A 12,500-nucleotide genomic window follows, 5' to 3' on the forward strand; every position below is an offset into this window, starting at 1 on the left:
GCGAAGGGCTTGTCCTCAGCTGGTTGATTGTCGAATAGTCGGGGCTGCCGGGCCGGTTACCGATTTGCCCGGCCGGCTTGGTTACCCATTTGCCCGGGCCGGGTTGGTTAACGAATTGTCAGGTTTAGGCTTGGTTAACCATTTGCCCGGGCCGGGTTGGTTAATGAATTGCCATGGCCGGGTTGGTTAACGCAGTTTCAGGGTTGGGCTTGATTAACGATTTGCCCGAGCAGGGTTGGCTAACGCATTGTCAGGAGCGTGCGCGGTTGGTTCACGAAACTGCCTGTTCCGGGTTTCTAGAGCGTTGTCAGGCCCGGCCGGCCGGGTTAGCGGGTTGCCAGACCCAACTTGAGGAAATTCAGTGCGGCGCGGGTAAACGGCGGGAGTAACTATGACTCTCTTAAGGTAAGGAGGGGGGCCCATGGGCCAGCAAGGAGTTTCTGATGAACATCGGCCGGGACATTTTGACGGCGGGGCAAGACGTAGTTGTTATTGAGGGTGAAGGGTTTGTCCTCAGCTGGTTGATTGTCGAATAGTCGGGGCTGCCGGGCCGGTTACCGATTTGCCCGGCCGGCTTGGTTAACCATTTGCCCGGGCCGGGTTGGTTAACTAATTGTCAGGGTTGGGCTTGGTTAACCATTTGCCCGAGCCGGGTTGGTTAATGAATTGCCATGGCCGGGTTGATTAACGCATTGTCAGGGTTGGGCTTGGTTAACGATTTCCCCGAGCAGGGTTGGCTAACGCATTGTCAGGAGCGTGCGCGGTTGGTTCACGAAACTGCCTGTTCCGGGTTTCTAGAGCGTTGTCAGGCCCGGCCGGCCGGGTTAGCGGGTTGCCAGACCCAACTTGACGAAATTCAGTGCGGCGCGGGTAAACGGCGGGAGTAACTATGACTCTCTTAAGGGTATGGAGGGGGGCCCATGGGCCAGCAAGGAGTTTCTGATGAACATCGGCCGGGACATTTTGACGGCGGGGCAAGAACTAGTTGTTATTGAGGGCGAAGGGCTTGTCCTCAGCTGGTTGATTGTCGAATAGTCGGGGCTGCCGGGCCGGTTACCGATTTGCCCGGCCGGCTTGGTTACCCATTTGCCCGGGCCGGGTTGGTTAACGAATTGTCAGGTTTAGGCTTGGTTAACCATTTGCCCGGGCCGGGTTGGTTAATGAATTGCCATGGCCGGGTTGGTTAACGCAGTTTCAGGGTTGGGCTTGATTAACGATTTGCCCGAGCAGGGTTGGCTAACGCATTGTCAGGAGCGTGCGCGGTTGGTTCACGAAACTGCCTGTTCCGGGTTTCTAGAGCGTTGTCAGGCCCGGCCGGCCGGGTTAGCGGCTTGCCAGACCCAACTTGACGAAATTCAGTGCGGCGCGGGTAAACGGCGGGAGTAACTATGACTCTCTTAAGGGTATGGAGGGGGGCCCATGGGCCAGCAAGGAGTTTCTGATGAACATCGGCCGGGACATTATGACGGCGGGGCAAGAACTAGTTGTTATTGAGGGCGAAGGGCTTGTCCTCAGCTGGTTGATTGTCGAATTGTCGGGACTGCCGGGCCGGTTAGCGATTTGCCCGGCCGGCTTGGTTAACCATTTGCCCGAGCCGGGTTGGTTACCGAATTGTCAGGGTTGGGCTTGGTTAACCATTTGCCCGAGCCGGGTTGGTTAATGAATTGCCATGGCCGGGTTGGTTAACGCAGTTTCAGGGTTGGGCTTGATTAACGATTTGCCCGAGCAGGGTTGGCTAACGCATTGTCAGGAGCGTGCGCGGTTGGTTCACGAAACTGCCTGTTCCGGGTTTCTAGAGCGTTGTCAGGCCCGGCCGGCCGGGTTAGCGGCTTGCCAGACCCAACTTGACGAAATTCAGTGCGGCGCGGGTAAACGGCGGGAGTAACTATGACTCTCTTAAGGAGGGGGGCCCATGGGCCAGCAAGGAGTTTCTGATGAACATCGGCCGGGACATTTTGACGGCGGGGCAAGAACTAGTTGTTATTGAGGGCGAAGGGTTTGTCCTCAGCGGGTTGATTGTCGAATTGTCGGGACTGCCGGGCCGGTTAGCGATTTGCCCGGCCGGCTTGGTTAACCATTTGCCCGAGCCGGGTTGGTTACCGAATTGTCAGGGTTGGGCTTGGTTAACCATTTGCCCGAGCCGGGTTGGTTAATGAATTGCCATGGCCGGGTTGGTTAACGCAGTTTCAGGGTTGGGCTTGATTAACGATTTGCCCGAGCAGGGTTGGCTAACGCATTGTCAGGAGCGTGCGCGGTTGGTTCACGAAACTGCCTGTTCCGGGTTTCTAGAGCGTTGTCAGGCCCGGCCGGCCGGGTTAGCGGCTTGCCAGACCCAACTTGACGAAATTCAGTGCGGCGCGGGTAAACGGCGGGAGTAACTATGACTCTCTTAAGGTATGGAGGGGGGCCCATGGGCCAGCAAGGAGTTTCTGATGAACATCGGCCGGGACATTTTGACGGCGGGGCAAGACGTAGTTGTTATTGAGGGTGAAGGGTTTGTCCTCAGCTGGTTGATTGTCGAATAGTCGGGGCTGCCGGGCCGGTTACCGATTTGCCCGGCCGGCTTGGTTAACCATTTGCCCGGGCCGGGTTGGTTACCGAATTGTCAGGGTTGGGCTTGGTTAACCATTTGCCCGGGCCGGGTTGGTTAACGCAGTTTCAGGGTTGGGCTTGATTAACGATTTGCCCGAGCAGGGTTGGCTAACGCATTGTCAGGAGCGTGCGCGGTTGGTTCACGAAACTGCCTGTTCCGGGTTTCTAGAGCGTTGTCAGGCCCGGCCGGCCGGGTTAGCGGGTTGCCAGACCCAACTTGAGGAAATTCAGTGCGGCGCGGGTAAACGGCGGGAGTAACTATGCTCTCTTAAGGTAAGGAGGGGGGCCCATGGGCCAGCAAGGAGTTTCTGATGAACATCGGCCGGGACATTTTGACGGCGGGGCAAGACGTAGTTGTTATTGAGGGTGAAGGGTTTGTCCTCAGCTGGTTGATTGTCGAATAGTCGGGGCTGCCGGGCCGGTTACCGATTTGCCCGGCCGGCTTGGTTAACCATTTGCCCGGGCCGGGTTGGTTAACTAATTGTCAGGGTTGGGCTTGGTTAACCATTTGCCCGAGCCGGGTTGGTTAATGAATTGCCATGGCCGGGTTGATTAACGCATTGTCAGGGTTGGGCTTGGTTAACGATTTCCCCGAGCAGGGTTGGCTAACGCATTGTCAGGAGCGTGCGCGGTTGGTTCACGAAACTGCCTGTTCCGGGTTTCTAGAGCGTTGTCAGGCCCGGCCGGCCGGGTTAGCGGGTTGCCAGACCCAACTTGACGAAATTCAGTGCGGCGCGGGTAAACGGCGGGAGTAACTATGACTCTCTTAAGGGTATGGAGGGGGGCCCATGGGCCAGCAAGGAGTTTCTGATGAACATCGGCCGGGACATTTTGACGGCGGGGCAAGAACTAGTTGTTATTGAGGGCGAAGGGCTTGTCCTCAGCTGGTTGATTGTCGAATAGTCGGGGCTGCCGGGCCGGTTACCGATTTGCCCGGCCGGCTTGGTTACCCATTTGCCCGGGCCGGGTTGGTTAACGAATTGTCAGGTTTAGGCTTGGTTAACCATTTGCCCGGGCCGGGTTGGTTAATGAATTGCCATGGCCGGGTTGGTTAACGCAGTTTCAGGGTTGGGCTTGATTAACGATTTGCCCGAGCAGGGTTGGCTAACGCATTGTCAGGAGCGTGCGCGGTTGGTTCACGAAACTGCCTGTTCCGGGTTTCTAGAGCGTTGTCAGGCCCGGCCGGCCGGGTTAGCGGCTTGCCAGACCCAACTTGACGAAATTCAGTGCGGCGCGGGTAAACGGCGGGAGTAACTATGACTCTCTTAAGGGTATGGAGGGGGGCCCATGGGCCAGCAAGGAGTTTCTGATGAACATCGGCCGGGACATTATGACGGCGGGGCAAGAACTAGTTGTTATTGAGGGCGAAGGGCTTGTCCTCAGCTGGTTGATTGTCGAATTGTCGGGACTGCCGGGCCGGTTAGCGATTTGCCCGGCCGGCTTGGTTAACCATTTGCCCGAGCCGGGTTGGTTACCGAATTGTCAGGGTTGGGCTTGGTTAACCATTTGCCCGAGCCGGGTTGGTTAATGAATTGCCATGGCCGGGTTGGTTAACGCAGTTTCAGGGTTGGGCTTGATTAACGATTTGCCCGAGCAGGGTTGGCTAACGCATTGTCAGGAGCGTGCGCGGTTGGTTCACGAAACTGCCTGTTCCGGGTTTCTAGAGCGTTGTCAGGCCCGGCCGGCCGGGTTAGCGGCTTGCCAGACCCAACTTGACGAAATTCAGTGCGGCGCGGGTAAACGGCGGGAGTAACTATGACTCTCTTAAGGTATGGAGGGGGGCCCATGGGCCAGCAAGGAGTTTCTGATGAACATCGGCCGGGACATTTTGACGGCGGGGCAAGACGTAGTTGTTATTGAGGGTGAAGGGTTTGTCCTCAGCTGGTTGATTGTCGAATAGTCGGGGCTGCCGGGCCGGTTACCGATTTGCCCGGCCGGCTTGGTTAACCATTTGCCCGGGCCGGGTTGGTTACCGAATTGTCAGGGTTGGGCTTGGTTAACCATTTGCCCGGGCCGGGTTGGTTAACGCAGTTTCAGGGTTGGGCTTGATTAACGATTTGCCCGAGCAGGGTTGGCTAACGCATTGTCAGGAGCGTGCGCGGTTGGTTCACGAAACTGCCTGTTCCGGGTTTCTAGAGCGTTGTCAGGCCCGGCCGGCCGGGTTAGCGGGTTGCCAGACCCAACTTGAGGAAATTCAGTGCGGCGCGGGTAAACGGCGGGAGTAACTATGCTCTCTTAAGGTAAGGAGGGGGGCCCATGGGCCAGCAAGGAGTTTCTGATGAACATCGGCCGGGACATTTTGACGGCGGGGCAAGACGTAGTTGTTATTGAGGGTGAAGGGTTTGTCCTCAGCTGGTTGATTGTCGAATAGTCGGGGCTGCCGGGCCGGTTACCGATTTGCCCGGCCGGCTTGGTTAACCATTTGCCCGGGCCGGGTTGGTTAACTAATTGTCAGGGTTGGGCTTGGTTAACCATTTGCCCGAGCCGGGTTGGTTAATGAATTGCCATGGCCGGGTTGATTAACGCATTGTCAGGGTTGGGCTTGGTTAACGATTTCCCCGAGCAGGGTTGGCTAACGCATTGTCAGGAGCGTGCGCGGTTGGTTCACGAAACTGCCTGTTCCGGGTTTCTAGAGCGTTGTCAGGCCCGGCCGGCCGGGTTAGCGGGTTGCCAGACCCAACTTGACGAAATTCAGTGCGGCGCGGGTAAACGGCGGGAGTAACTATGACTCTCTTAAGGGTATGGAGGGGGGCCCATGGGCCAGCAAGGAGTTTCTGATGAACATCGGCCGGGACATTTTGACGGCGGGGCAAGAACTAGTTGTTATTGAGGGCGAAGGGCTTGTCCTCAGCTGGTTGATTGTCGAATAGTCGGGGCTGCCGGGCCGGTTACCGATTTGCCCGGCCGGCTTGGTTACCCATTTGCCCGGGCCGGGTTGGTTAACGAATTGTCAGGTTTAGGCTTGGTTAACCATTTGCCCGGGCCGGGTTGGTTAATGAATTGCCATGGCCGGGTTGGTTAACGCAGTTTCAGGGTTGGGCTTGATTAACGATTTGCCCGAGCAGGGTTGGCTAACGCATTGTCAGGAGCGTGCGCGGTTGGTTCACGAAACTGCCTGTTCCGGGTTTCTAGAGCGTTGTCAGGCCCGGCCGGCCGGGTTAGCGGCTTGCCAGACCCAACTTGACGAAATTCAGTGCGGCGCGGGTAAACGGCGGGAGTAACTATGACTCTCTTAAGGGTATGGAGGGGGGCCCATGGGCCAGCAAGGAGTTTCTGATGAACATCGGCCGGGACATTATGACGGCGGGGCAAGAACTAGTTGTTATTGAGGGCGAAGGGCTTGTCCTCAGCTGGTTGATTGTCGAATTGTCGGGACTGCCGGGCCGGTTAGCGATTTGCCCGGCCGGCTTGGTTAACCATTTGCCCGAGCCGGGTTGGTTACCGAATTGTCAGGGTTGGGCTTGGTTAACCATTTGCCCGAGCCGGGTTGGTTAATGAATTGCCATGGCCGGGTTGGTTAACGCAGTTTCAGGGTTGGGCTTGATTAACGATTTGCCCGAGCAGGGTTGGCTAACGCATTGTCAGGAGCGTGCGCGGTTGGTTCACGAAACTGCCTGTTCCGGGTTTCTAGAGCGTTGTCAGGCCCGGCCGGCCGGGTTAGCGGCTTGCCAGACCCAACTTGACGAAATTCAGTGCGGCGCGGGTAAACGGCGGGAGTAACTATGACTCTCTTAAGGTATGGAGGGGGGCCCATGGGCCAGCAAGGAGTTTCTGATGAACATCGGCCGGGACATTTTGACGGCGGGGCAAGACGTAGTTGTTATTGAGGGTGAAGGGTTTGTCCTCAGCTGGTTGATTGTCGAATAGTCGGGGCTGCCGGGCCGGTTACCGATTTGCCCGGCCGGCTTGGTTAACCATTTGCCCGGGCCGGGTTGGTTACCGAATTGTCAGGGTTGGGCTTGGTTAACCATTTGCCCGGGCCGGGTTGGTTAACGCAGTTTCAGGGTTGGGCTTGATTAACGATTTGCCCGAGCAGGGTTGGCTAACGCATTGTCAGGAGCGTGCGCGGTTGGTTCACGAAACTGCCTGTTCCGGGTTTCTAGAGCGTTGTCAGGCCCGGCCGGCCGGGTTAGCGGGTTGCCAGACCCAACTTGAGGAAATTCAGTGCGGCGCGGGTAAACGGCGGGAGTAACTATGCTCTCTTAAGGTAAGGAGGGGGGCCCATGGGCCAGCAAGGAGTTTCTGATGAACATCGGCCGGGACATTTTGACGGCGGGGCAAGACGTAGTTGTTATTGAGGGTGAAGGGTTTGTCCTCAGCTGGTTGATTGTCGAATAGTCGGGGCTGCCGGGCCGGTTACCGATTTGCCCGGCCGGCTTGGTTAACCATTTGCCCGGGCCGGGTTGGTTAACTAATTGTCAGGGTTGGGCTTGGTTAACCATTTGCCCGAGCCGGGTTGGTTAATGAATTGCCATGGCCGGGTTGATTAACGCATTGTCAGGGTTGGGCTTGGTTAACGATTTCCCCGAGCAGGGTTGGCTAACGCATTGTCAGGAGCGTGCGCGGTTGGTTCACGAAACTGCCTGTTCCGGGTTTCTAGAGCGTTGTCAGGCCCGGCCGGCCGGGTTAGCGGGTTGCCAGACCCAACTTGACGAAATTCAGTGCGGCGCGGGTAAACGGCGGGAGTAACTATGACTCTCTTAAGGGTATGGAGGGGGGCCCATGGGCCAGCAAGGAGTTTCTGATGAACATCGGCCGGGACATTTTGACGGCGGGGCAAGAACTAGTTGTTATTGAGGGCGAAGGGCTTGTCCTCAGCTGGTTGATTGTCGAATAGTCGGGGCTGCCGGGCCGGTTACCGATTTGCCCGGCCGGCTTGGTTACCCATTTGCCCGGGCCGGGTTGGTTAACGAATTGTCAGGTTTAGGCTTGGTTAACCATTTGCCCGGGCCGGGTTGGTTAATGAATTGCCATGGCCGGGTTGGTTAACGCAGTTTCAGGGTTGGGCTTGATTAACGATTTGCCCGAGCAGGGTTGGCTAACGCATTGTCAGGAGCGTGCGCGGTTGGTTCACGAAACTGCCTGTTCCGGGTTTCTAGAGCGTTGTCAGGCCCGGCCGGCCGGGTTAGCGGCTTGCCAGACCCAACTTGACGAAATTCAGTGCGGCGCGGGTAAACGGCGGGAGTAACTATGACTCTCTTAAGGGTATGGAGGGGGGCCCATGGGCCAGCAAGGAGTTTCTGATGAACATCGGCCGGGACATTATGACGGCGGGGCAAGAACTAGTTGTTATTGAGGGCGAAGGGCTTGTCCTCAGCTGGTTGATTGTCGAATTGTCGGGACTGCCGGGCCGGTTAGCGATTTGCCCGGCCGGCTTGGTTAACCATTTGCCCGAGCCGGGTTGGTTACCGAATTGTCAGGGTTGGGCTTGGTTAACCATTTGCCCGAGCCGGGTTGGTTAATGAATTGCCATGGCCGGGTTGGTTAACGCAGTTTCAGGGTTGGGCTTGATTAACGATTTGCCCGAGCAGGGTTGGCTAACGCATTGTCAGGAGCGTGCGCGGTTGGTTCACGAAACTGCCTGTTCCGGGTTTCTAGAGCGTTGTCAGGCCCGGCCGGCCGGGTTAGCGGCTTGCCAGACCCAACTTGACGAAATTCAGTGCGGCGCGGGTAAACGGCGGGAGTAACTATGACTCTCTTAAGGTATGGAGGGGGGCCCATGGGCCAGCAAGGAGTTTCTGATGAACATCGGCCGGGACATTTTGACGGCGGGGCAAGAACTAGTTGTTATTGAGGGCGAAGGGCTTGTCCTCAGCTGGTTGATTGTCGAATTGTCGGGACTGCCGGGCCGGTTAGCGATTTGCCCGGCCGGCTTGGTTAACCATTTGCCCGGGCCGGGTTGGTTAACGAATTGTCAGGGTTGGGCTTGGTTAACCATTTGCCCGGGCCGGGTTGGTTACTGAATTGCCATGGCCGGGTTGGTTAACGCAGTTTCAGGGTTGGGCTTGATTAACGATTTGCCCGAGCAGGGTTGGCTAACGCATTGTCAGGAGGGTGCGCGGTTGGTTCACGAAACTGCCTGTTCCGGGTTTCCAGAGCGTTGTCAGGCCCGGCCGGCCGGGTTAGCGGCTTGCCAGACCCAACTTGACGAAATTCAGTGCGGCGCGGGTAAACGGCGGGAGTAACTATGACTCTCTTAAGGAGGGGGGCCCATGGGCCAGCAAGGAGTTTCTGATGAACATCGGCCGGGACATTTTGACGGCGGGGCAAGAACTAGTTGTTATTGAGGGCGAAGGGTTTGTCCTCAGCGGGTTGATTGTCGAATTGTCGGGACTGCCGGGCCGGTTAGCGATTTGCCCGGCCGGCTTGGTTAACCATTTGCCCGAGCCGGGTTGGTTACCGAATTGTCAGGGTTGGGCTTGGTTAACCATTTGCCCGAGCCGGGTTGGTTAATGAATTGCCATGGCCGGGTTGGTTAACGCAGTTTCAGGGTTGGGCTTGATTAACGATTTGCCCGAGCAGGGTTGGCTAACGCATTGTCAGGAGCGTGCGCGGTTGGTTCACGAAACTGCCTGTTCCGGGTTTCTAGAGCGTTGTCAGGCCCGGCCGGCCGGGTTAGCGGCTTGCCAGACCCAACTTGACGAAATTCAGTGCGGCGCGGGTAAACGGCGGGAGTAACTATGACTCTCTTAAGGTATGGAGGGGGGCCCATGGGCCAGCAAGGAGTTTCTGATGAACATCGGCCGGGACATTTTGACGGCGGGGCAAGACGTAGTTGTTATTGAGGGTGAAGGGTTTGTCCTCAGCTGGTTGATTGTCGAATAGTCGGGGCTGCCGGGCCGGTTACCGATTTGCCCGGCCGGCTTGGTTAACCATTTGCCCGGGCCGGGTTGGTTACCGAATTGTCAGGGTTGGGCTTGGTTAACCATTTGCCCGGGCCGGGTTGGTTAACGCAGTTTCAGGGTTGGGCTTGATTAACGATTTGCCCGAGCAGGGTTGGCTAACGCATTGTCAGGAGCGTGCGCGGTTGGTTCACGAAACTGCCTGTTCCGGGTTTCTAGAGCGTTGTCAGGCCCGGCCGGCCGGGTTAGCGGCTTGCCAGACCCAACTTGACGAAATTCAGTGCGGCGCGGGTAAACGGCGGGAGTAACTATGACTCTCTTAAGGTAAGGAGGGGGGGCCCATGGGCCAGCAAGGAGTTTCTGATGAACATCGGCCGGGACATTTTGACGGCGGGGCAAGAACTAGTTGTTATTGAGGGCGAAGGGTTTGTCCTCAGCTGGTTGATTGTCGAATTGTCGGGACTGCCGGGCCGGTTACCGATTTGCCCGGCCGGCTTGGTTAACCATTTGCCCGAGCCGGGTTGTTTAGCGAATTGCCACGTATGGGTTGGTTAACGAATTGTCGGGTTTGGGCTTGGTTAACGACTTGACCGTGCAGGGTTGGTTAACGAATTGTCGGGGTTGGGCTTGGTTAACGATTTGCCCGAGCAGGGTTGGTTAGCGAATTGTCCGGGTCAGACTGGTTAACGAATTGTCCGGCTGGGTTGGTGCACTCATTGCCAGGACAGGGTTGTTTAATGAATTGTCCGTTCCCAGTTGGTTCACGAATTGGCAAGGCCAGGGTGGTTAAGGAATTGTCCGGGCCAGGTTGGTTAACGAATTGCCCGTCCTGGCTGGTTAACGAATTGTCCGGGCCAGGTTGGTTAACGAATTGCCCGTCCTGGCTGGTTAACGAATTGTCAGGGTCAGGTTGGTTAACGAATTGCCATGGCCGGGTAGGTTAACGAATTGCCAGAGCCAGCTTGGTTAACGAATTGTCCGGCCGGGTTGGTTAACGAATTGTCCGTTCCCAGTTGGTTCACGAATTGGCAAGGACAGGGTGGTTAACGAATTGTCCGGCCGGGTTGGTGCACTCATTGCCAGGACAGGGTTGGTTACCGAATTGTCCGTTCCCAGTTGGTTCACGAATTGGAAAACCAGGGTGGTTAAAGTATTGTCCGGGCCTGGTTGGTTAACGAATTGCCCGTCCTGGTTGGTTAACGAATTGTCCGGGTCAGGTTGGTTAACGAATTGCCAGGGTCTGGTTGGTTACCGAATTGTCCGGCCGGGTTGGTGCACTCATTGCCAGGACAGGGTTGGTTGACGAATTGCCCGTCCTGGTTGGTTAACGAATTGCCAGGGTCTGGTTGGTTACCGAATTGTCCGGCCGGGTTGGTGCACTCATTGCCAGGACAGGGTTGGTTGACGAATTGCCCGTCCTGGTTGGTTAACGAATTGCCAGGGTCTGGTTGGTTACCGAATTGTCCGGCCGGGTTGGTGCACTCATTGCCAGGACAGGGTTGGTTAACGAATTGTCAGGGTCAGGTTGGTTAACGAATTGCCATGGCCGGGTAGGTTAACGAATTGCCAGAGCCAGCTTGGTTAACGAATTGTCCGGCCGGGTTGGTTAACGAATTGTCCCGGCCAGGTTGGTTAACGAATTGCCAGAGCCAGCTTGGTTAACGAATTGTCCGGCCGGGTTGGTGCACTCATTGCCAGGACAAGGTTGGTTAACGAATTGCCCGGTTCCGAATGGTTAACGAATTGCCCGGTCCCGTTCGGTTCACGAATTGCCCGCCCGCTGATTGTTAACTTTTCGCACCGGCGGGGGATGGCTTGGGTAACGAGCCTCCAAGATCTGTCGGTTAACCATTTGCCCGGTGGCAATTCGTTAACCAAGTCCGCTCCGGAAGTCTGGATGGGGGTCGGATTTGCCGGCCGAGGCCGACCCGGAGTTCCAGAGGCTCGGCCGCCGGGGTCAGATTCGGCCGCCCCTTTGACACATGCAATTTCTGTACGGGGGCATTGGCGGGGTTCCTGCAGATATATAGGGAGGCCGTTTTCACGAGTTGTTGAAGTATTCGGTAGATGGCACCGGCCTCCCCAATTGGTTAACCCGGGCCACGCGGCAGCTTTTCCGCACGATTCCGAAGATTGCCGGTATGGATTTTCGGACAAATACCCAATTGCGGAAGTCTGTCAGCGGGACCTATTCGCAGGCCCATGCCGGCCGAGGGGCGGCATTTTCCGTATGACTACCGGTGCTCCGGCCGCCGAATGGAAACCTTGCCCGAATGAATTTCTGACAAAGTCCCGAGGCGGGAGCCAGTAAGGGGACGTATTCGGCGGGCCGTGCCGGCCGAGCGGCGGCATTTTCGGAGGGACAACCGCAGGTCCCGCCGTCGATCCGAGACCTTGGCTGAAGAGTCGAAAGTAATCTAAGTCCCGACTCGGAAGTCAGAATGAAGGCGACTTCGGGGCCCTCCTGCCGACCGAGGCGGCCGATCGACGGCGGCACTACCGGAGGGCCGCCCGCCGAGCCAGCCGCGTGCCCTCGGCGCCACGCCGGTTAACCAATTGCCGTCGGAAGCCTGTGAAGGTCGGATCTGCCCCGTCGGGCGGGCCCGAGGTGCCCCGCGACCGGCATGAGCTCCGGGCGTCGTGCCGCCGGTTTGACACATGTCATTGTTGCACGGTCTGTCGCGGCTCTGGTTAACGAGTTAGGCCCGGAAGTCACTATGGGGGTCGGATTTGCCCCGCCTGGCGGGGCCAGAGTGCGACCTTCCCGGCAGGACTTCCGGGAGGCATCCCGCCGACTTGACACATGCAATTTCTGTACGGGGGGATTGGCGGGGTTCCCGGAGATTTACGGGAACACGTTTTCCAGACACACTTAGCAGGGTGACTAGTGGTACGGTTGACACAGTGCAGAGTTCTAAGTGAGCCTTACTCAATTGTGACTCAGTAAGCGGGAGGCCGGGCGAGCTCCGACTTACAATGATAAAAGCTTTTTTTCGCTATTTCCGAAAAAAATGACAAAGTCCAAGAACGCAGCGGGGGCTGCGGACAGACAGAGTCTGAGCGCGG

Source organism: Mobula birostris, chromosome 12 (assembly GCF_030028105.1).
Source record: "Mobula birostris isolate sMobBir1 chromosome 12, sMobBir1.hap1, whole genome shotgun sequence".
Lineage (NCBI taxonomy): Eukaryota > Metazoa > Chordata > Chondrichthyes > Myliobatiformes > Myliobatidae > Mobula > Mobula birostris.